This window comes from Lipotes vexillifer, unplaced genomic scaffold, assembly GCF_000442215.2.
Source record: "Lipotes vexillifer unplaced genomic scaffold, Lipotes_vexillifer_v1.1 scaffold150, whole genome shotgun sequence".
In the NCBI taxonomy this organism is placed as follows: domain Eukaryota; kingdom Metazoa; phylum Chordata; class Mammalia; order Artiodactyla; family Lipotidae; genus Lipotes; species Lipotes vexillifer.
Window position 1 is genome coordinate 4,608,341 of NW_006792921.1, and position 7,792 is coordinate 4,616,132.

The window sequence follows — 7,792 nt, forward strand, 5'->3', positions numbered from 1 at the left end:
GCTGTGGCCTCTCCCGTTGCGGAGCACAGGCTCCGGACGCGCAGGCTCAGTGGCCATGGCGCACAGGCCCAGCCGCTCCACGGCATGTGGGATCCTCCCGGACCGGGGCAGGAACCCCCGTCCCCCGCAATGGCAGGCGGACTCTCAACCACTGCGCCACCAGGGAAGCCCCAGAATAATGTTTTTAAATACATGATTCACTCATATATATATTATGATACATATCATAATATATATACATATATATTATAGATTACAAATGAAGCCATTACATTGAAATGATCAAAACAGCTAAACATGAATTTGTGATACATCAACATACAACCTTCTATATGAACACATATAGAAGAGCAACCTGTGGGTCTGATAACTCCTGTAACTTTAAAGTAGTGATGGTCATAAGCATTGTTTCTAGCTATTTGCAACAGCATCTGTATTTGATATGAAATTATCTCTGCTTTCTATGTTGTCAAAGTCAAAGGCACTGCTAATACTGCTGTGGTTTGTTGCCTACATTCATAATGGAAGGAAATGGTGCTTCAGTTTAGAGGTTAGTGAAAATAAAGATGCAATTTCTTTCCCTTCTAAGTTCATTGACCCCCTTGAATCCTAACCACAAACCCTTACCCCAGGTTAGGAATCTATTAAATAACTTAACGATCACCTAATGGAAGTGCTAAGTTTACTCCTGATAAGGCTTCAGTCTAAATCATTGCATTTTTATTTTTGCTTTTTCATGGAACTAATTGTATCAATCTATTATGTCAATAGTATTTGATCAATAATTAATATCCAGAAACCCACTGTGACTGGTGGGCAACATCTTTGCTGAGAAGTCTTCTGGATGATGTTTACAAGAGACCCTGCTTGATCTAGTTGTATCTTTGTTGGAAAGTAACAGAAGACTTTGCACATGAGGATCGCATCATTTCAGTATGGGACAGAATGCTGCTGGGAAAAGGAAGCTAATGTTTTGAGTAAATAAAAGAGTTCTTCTACGAGTCTAAATTACCAATGGTCTATCAGTATTTTGAGGGAACAAAGATCACTTGTAAACCTACAATGCACGGCAGGGAACTGAGGTTTAAAATTTAGTTTAAGGTTTTGGCTGAGGATTTCAGAGAACCAGAGCCATACCAGTAAATACTGTTGACTAGAGGACACTTTTCTAAATGTGATGCTTCAGATCAATGGCTGGTTTGTTAAGAGTAAATCTATGTTCTCAGGTTTCTGGTTGGCCTGTAAGTAAGTAAAATAGGTCAGGATTTAGAGCACCCTTTAGGCATCAGAACGGAAGTTTCTCCAAACGTAAGCCACACAGGATTCCTGCAAGATGGAAGCCATTTCCTTATCAATAGAGGAACAAAAGACATCACAGTTTAGGGTTCCCCCAAACCAGCTGCATATTAAATTCCCTAAGAAGCCTAAATATTGACGCTCAGATCTTACCCCAGACCAGTAAAGTTAGAATATCTGGAAATAGGCCTTGGGAATCTATATTTGCAAGGGTTGAGACACAATGGCTTAGGAAAATGTAGTGGACAAGGATGGTTCCAAATTCTCTGCCATTCTTGCCATCAGGAGGAACATGGCCTTGCTCTGTGATTTGCTTTGACCAAGAGAATGCAATGGAAATAACAGTTTGGGGCTTTTGAACCCTGGCCTTAAAAGGACGGGCATCTTTTGCTTCTCAGTTTGGGAGACCTGCTGCTATGCTGTGAAGTCCAGGCCAGGACACTACATGGTTAGAGGTCATATGGAGAGAGCGCTGGAGGACAGGAGATTCCCTTGGAGACTACCTAGGAGACTACCTTACAGAGCTTTAGCCAAACTCTCAACTGAATGCAGCTGCGTGTGCGACCTCGGCCTACCCCAATCAGAAGAACCACTCTACTGAGCCCATTCCACCGACATAATTGTGAAAATAATAAATTATTGTTGTAGTAAGCCAGTAAGTTTTGGAGCGATTTCTTATTCTGTAATAAATAACTGAAAAAGGGAAATATTTCCTGACAATTCTTGATTCTTTTCCCTGAAAGATCTGTTGTTCCTACCTTGGAATCTTGATGTGAACTGAAAAACAAGGCTGGATCCATCTTTCTAATGCAGATAGAAGACATAATGACACTAAGACCTCAAGTGAAAGCTTACATTATGCAAACAAAGGAAGACCAATACCCCATGTGGCCTTAGGCAAACCACTAACTCCTGCTGCTGTCTATTCACCCACCCCCACACAAACCCTGAGAGCTTGCAACTGCATTGTCTCGATGGCCTTTGTGGTAGACAGATGTATCATCAGATCCCCTTTCAAGGATGGACTTGCAGCCCAGCTGTGGGAAGTCCAGTCAGCAGACAGCCTTCAGCTCCTTTGGGGTCTGCCTCAGCTGCAAAGCACACAGCCTTCCCCCAAAATGATGCCCTTCCTGGGGCATCCCACATTTGGTGACTAAGTGAGGCGGGGGGATATAAAGGCCTGATCATTTTTGTCTGATGTAAGATGCTCTGATGGAAACTACTCTCTCTGGAGCTCCCTTGCAGGTTGGCCAAGGTTTGTCAGGGCTCTATCATAGTTTGGTTTTCTCCTCTGCCAGTTCTGCTTCCTACCCCTTCCTTTCTCAGGTGTTAATCCCTAATAAACATCTTGCACTCCAAACTTTGCCTCAATGCCTGCTTCTGGAGAATCCGTGAAGCTCTTGATGGCAAGTTTTATATTGAGGGCAGGGGTATGTTTTGATTGCTATGTCTGATTTTCTGCCCACAGTCTGATTCCCAAAAGTGGACAGAAGAACTTTCCCCAGGTCTGGAAGATGGAGACAAAGAATCCATGAATCAGGCCATGCCTCTTGGTAAAAATCAAGAGCTGGGAGAGAGATGAAGATTCTGTTTAACAATTTCTGTAACAAAGCCAAAACATCTTCCCAGGAATTAGCTGCATTTGGTAATCACTGTCTCAAATCTGTTTAACAGTTACTTTCCTCCATTAAATATTGTTTTAATTTCTCATGCCCTATCAATTAGTTGAATGCAATAGTTACATTTATTGTTCTTTGCTTACTCTGATTTTGTCAGTGCAACCAAGGACCTGCTGAAGACCTTTCTGAAACTGTTGGTTTCTTCAGAAATAGTTTCTAATGCTCCCTAAGATGTTTAAAATTCTAAATTAAAAAAAAAAAAAGAATTATCAGAAAGTTCAAGAGAGGCAGGTGGCCAGCTCGGTCATTCTCTCTGTGGATTATCCGTGGACATGATGAAATCCTAGCCTGACCTTCCCTTCCACTCGAAGGACTGTGGTTATTCTTTTCTCCGTTTTTCAGTTGTGTGTAGTCAAAGAAACAAAATGGTTGATGTTGGTTTCAGAAAAGCACAATTAAGAAGCCGTAGTTGTTAATTGTTTTCTGTCTGCACGCCGGGCTTTCCCCATCCTCCTACTCCTTGTAAGCACTCTGCTTTTCTTTAGAAAACAGCCTCTTTTTTTTTTTTTTTTTTTTTTTTTTTTTTTTTGCGCGGGCCTCTCACTGTGTGGCCTCTCCCGTTGTGGAGCACAGGCTCCGGATGCGCAGGCTCAGCGGCCATGGCTCACGGGCCCAGCCGCTCCGCGGCATGTGGGATCTTCCCGGACCGGGGCATGAACCTGTGTCCCCTGCATCGGCAGGCGGACTCTCAACCACTGCGCCACCAGGGAAGCCCGAAAACAGCCTCTTCTATGTGGACTGGATGTACTGCCAAACACACTGGCCACCACCCACACTCTACCCACCTCTGTCACCACCACCACCACCAAGGGCAGACTTGTAGCCTTGGTCTGGTGGCCAACCAGAATCTTCCATCCTTCCCGCTCCATGGCCCCCACAGGTACTTAAAGCACAGCAGTGCCGGGGAAACAGCAAGATGTGGGCTGTCAAATCTCAGATACTATTACTATTTGAAGCCTTAATCAAGTTTTCCAGGTGAAACTTCTGTTTCTACATTTATAAATTAGTAAATACAATCACATAATTTACAGGGGAGCTATGAGTATTCCATAAAATTGTGGATAAGAAAGTGTGTGGCAGACCACTGGCCTGAGGGCTTGCAAATGCTGAAGGATCGGTAGCCATCCTTAGCGTCTCCTTTGGCCTTCCTGACACCCCCATGCACCAGCGACCAGCCCACAGCCGGTAAATGGCAAAAACTGAAATTCACATAGGTTGGTCTAACTCCACAGTCCACCTTCCTCTCATTACCGCAGACATTGGTCACAACTCTCCAAAACAGTCAAGCTTTGAGGGTGGTGGGCTCCTTCCCCTGGTTTCTCTGTATGTAACCCCTAACAGAAAGTCTGATTCCTGTTGGAAACTCAGGGAGAAGCCCCTGAAAAGAGTGTGGCAGACCACAGTCCTGAGGACTCCATAAGCCAAACCTGGGTCAAGGTCAAAGTATAAGTCATGGCTCAGGGCTTGTGCTTTTGGGGGCTGGGGGACTCACTGTGGCTGCCTGAGGAGGGCACCAGGATGACACCAGCATGCCAGGTGCTCCCTGTGGATACTTAGCTTTCAAGCTGGTTTAACTACACAGGAAACACCATGTCTCAAACAGGGATCAGTCCTCACAGCTTAGACATTACAGAGCTTGTCTCCTCTATTTCAGAACCTCAGAATCAAGTATCAAGAAGGTGGTCTCAGGAAGTAGATGGAGAACCTTCTTCCAATACAGCTCCTAACATGACTCCCTATTTCCTGGGGATCCTCCTTCTCTGACCTCTTTCTAGCCTGAATTCATCCTATTGCTTCCATTTTAAACTTTCCAAAGCTTTGACAATGTGCTTAAACATCTTCCACGGCGACAAACACTGTATGCTTCCACTTATATGAGATACTTAGAGTAGTCAGATTCATAGAGACGGGGTAGAATGGTGGTTGCCAGGCTCTGGGGAAGGGGTAAGGGGGAGCTGGTGTTTAGTTACAGAGTTTCAGCTTTACAAGAGGAAAAGAACTGTGGAGATGGATGGTGCACAACATTATGAATGCATTAATACCACTCAACTGTACACTTTAAAATGGTTAAGATGGCAAATTTTGTTATGTATATTTTATCACAATTTAAAAAATTGGAAAAAAAACCCTTTCAGTGGCCCCCCACTACTTAAACAACGGAACACTCACCCCTTTGCCTACCATCAAGGTCCCATGATCTCTTTCCAGTTTCTCTCTCAGCTTTCACCCTTTACGCTCCAGATTAGAAACCAGACTGTGTGCTCTGCCTGTACCCTGCCTTGTATGCTCTCATTCTGAGGCTCCGCCCACCATGTTTCCTCTGTTCATTTTAGCCAATTTCAGCATCGGTTCTTTTACTAACATCAGAAATTCCCAGGTAAAGCTATAACCTTTCTTAACACTGCATGAACCTTGCCTCACCACCTACTGAGCTCTAGCACCTTTTTAAAAATCCCGATACTCTGTCTCTAGAAGGGCACATGCATGTAACTGAACAGCTAACACTGGAAGTAAAATACATTATTTCTCAGGCCTGCTTTAATTACGGCAGATATATATACAGGCTCCAATTTTAACTGTACTAGTTTACTACTGCCAATCCATCATTCCAGACGTGGGTGCCCTTGTGAAGTAGAAAACCTCTGGGCTAGAAGCCAGGGGGCCTAGAATCTAATCTCAGCTCAGACATGAAATGGGTAGGAGACTGTGGAACAGTCACTTAACCTCTGGGCTTCAGTTTCCCCACCTGGAAAATGAGATCTAAAATTTGTTTCAACTGGAAAATGCTACCTAGAGTATGGAGATAATCCATCCTGTAATTATTGAATAACCTAAGCTGATATCGATAATGAAAACATAAAATAAAATTAATGATGACTCAAATTGCAATCAGGAAAAGAGAGTTGTTGGAAACAATGCAAAACTCATGGTAGAAGCTACACCCAGTATGATTGCATAAGAATGAAAATTGACCAGGGACTCAAGGCTTCCTTTTAATGTTTACATGGAAAATAATTAATCTCCATTAGAATATTTTCATTGAAATCAAGATAGAAAAAATGCTTTTTTTCAGAAAATTTAGCTTCATGAAGTTTTTTTTCTAGAAAGATGTTTTTAAAGAAATTCGTCAGCGTTATTATTCTGATTAAAATTTTATATTCTGATTAAAATTTTATACTCTGATTAAATTTTATATTAAATGTGGCATCAAAAAGTCTTTGGAGTTGAAATGACAATTCAGTGATGTAAGAACAAAATGTCCTGCATTTCAAAAGCAGTGGCAACATCAAAACAGATCATGAACAGCAACTGTGACATTTGGAGAAAGGCAGAGAAAGACCCCAAAAGGAGCAGCAGGGTGGCCTTGACAGTGATGGACATGGGTTGTCACCAGCTAGCGGGAGAGAGAGGATTAGACATTTGATCTATACTGCAACACTATTGAGTCATACAAACACACACATCACACTCTGAAGGCAACTATCTATTCTATATTGCTTGCAAACTGAGCCCCTCTGGACATTAATGAAAAATATATTTCAGATCTTTCTTTGAAGATATCTTAGCTGTAACTCAGTTCAAACCTTGTATTTTACAGATGGACAAACTGAAGCTCAGAAAAGCCCATGACTTCCCAGATGATATAACAAGGGAGGGTCCAAGTCTTAGAATGGCACAGATTGTGGAGGCCAGACCAGCAAGGGGCAACAAATGGCACTCATTCTTCATCTGATCTCCGAAGGCTTGATGGAGCTGGTTGGTTTTCCTGGGCCTCCCTTGATGGAGAAACTGCTGCCCATCTCCATACCTTGACAGTCCCCTGGGAGAGCTGTCATTCCTTTAAGTGGACATTTTAGGGAACCATCCGGAGACAAGTCTACTTTGGTTTCGATTTTTAAATTAAGAGCTGTGGAGTTTGGCAGAGAGTGAGTTTTCTTTTTTGGCAGACACATACACATGCTTCTGTTTTGTGTGTCAAATGCTAAAAAGCCAAGTCCATGGTTGAGGCCCGTTTCTTTCATTATCAGATGCCTGACATCTGAACAGTATCCTTAATCCACAGAGAATGGCTTTGTGAACACCAGAGCTCCTTTCCTTCCTTCATCCCTGCCCCTCCCCCCCAATCTCCACACACCACCCCCAATCCTACGCTGAGGCATTAGGGGGAAGGAGTGCTGCCAGCACTGTAAAATCACCTACATAAAATGCAGATCCCTCGCCGCTGTGTGGTAAAACACTTCTATCACAAACATATGTGGGCCTTGCTTCTTTTGTTAGCTGGTTTCTGGCAGCCACAGGAGTGCCATTTCATCTCTCAATGTGTTTTGCATTCACCAGAAGAGTCAGCGGGCTCACTGTGATATTTGCCACAAGTTTCTGAGTGGTGGTCAATCCCTTTTCCTACCTCTACGGCCCAGGCTGCCCTGCAGCCCCAATCTCGCCTCCCAAGCTGGGCATTCCGTGCACAGCACTGAGCAGGACACGTGTGATGCCAGGCACTGGAGCGTTTCACAAGGAAGATCCAGGGGACACAGAATAACAGGTGGCTGAGGCAGCCATCAAAGGATCTGGAGGGCATGCTGAATGTGCCTGGTGGGATTCTCATCATAAAGCAGTGCGGCGGACAGGGGGTTAAGGACGTGCCCATCGCTCCCTGGCAGCTCGGCATGCATGTTTGCCCTTAATGGCCTGAATACTAATACTCCAACTTTCCTCTAAGGGAAAGTCAAACATTTTCTCTGATCTAGATTTTTACCATTTATAATTTCCCTTTTTTTTGTGTATATTCTTTTTTTTTTTTTTTTTTTTTTTTTGGG

General features: G+C 43.5%; 1 protein-coding gene across 1 annotated transcript in view; it reads right to left on the reverse strand.

Annotated features, from left to right (window-relative positions):
• CPVL (carboxypeptidase vitellogenic like) overlaps positions 1-7,792 on the reverse strand; it is a 105,597-nt gene that overhangs the window by 13,298 nt on the left and 84,507 nt on the right. The gene's annotated exons all lie outside the window — the stretch shown is intronic.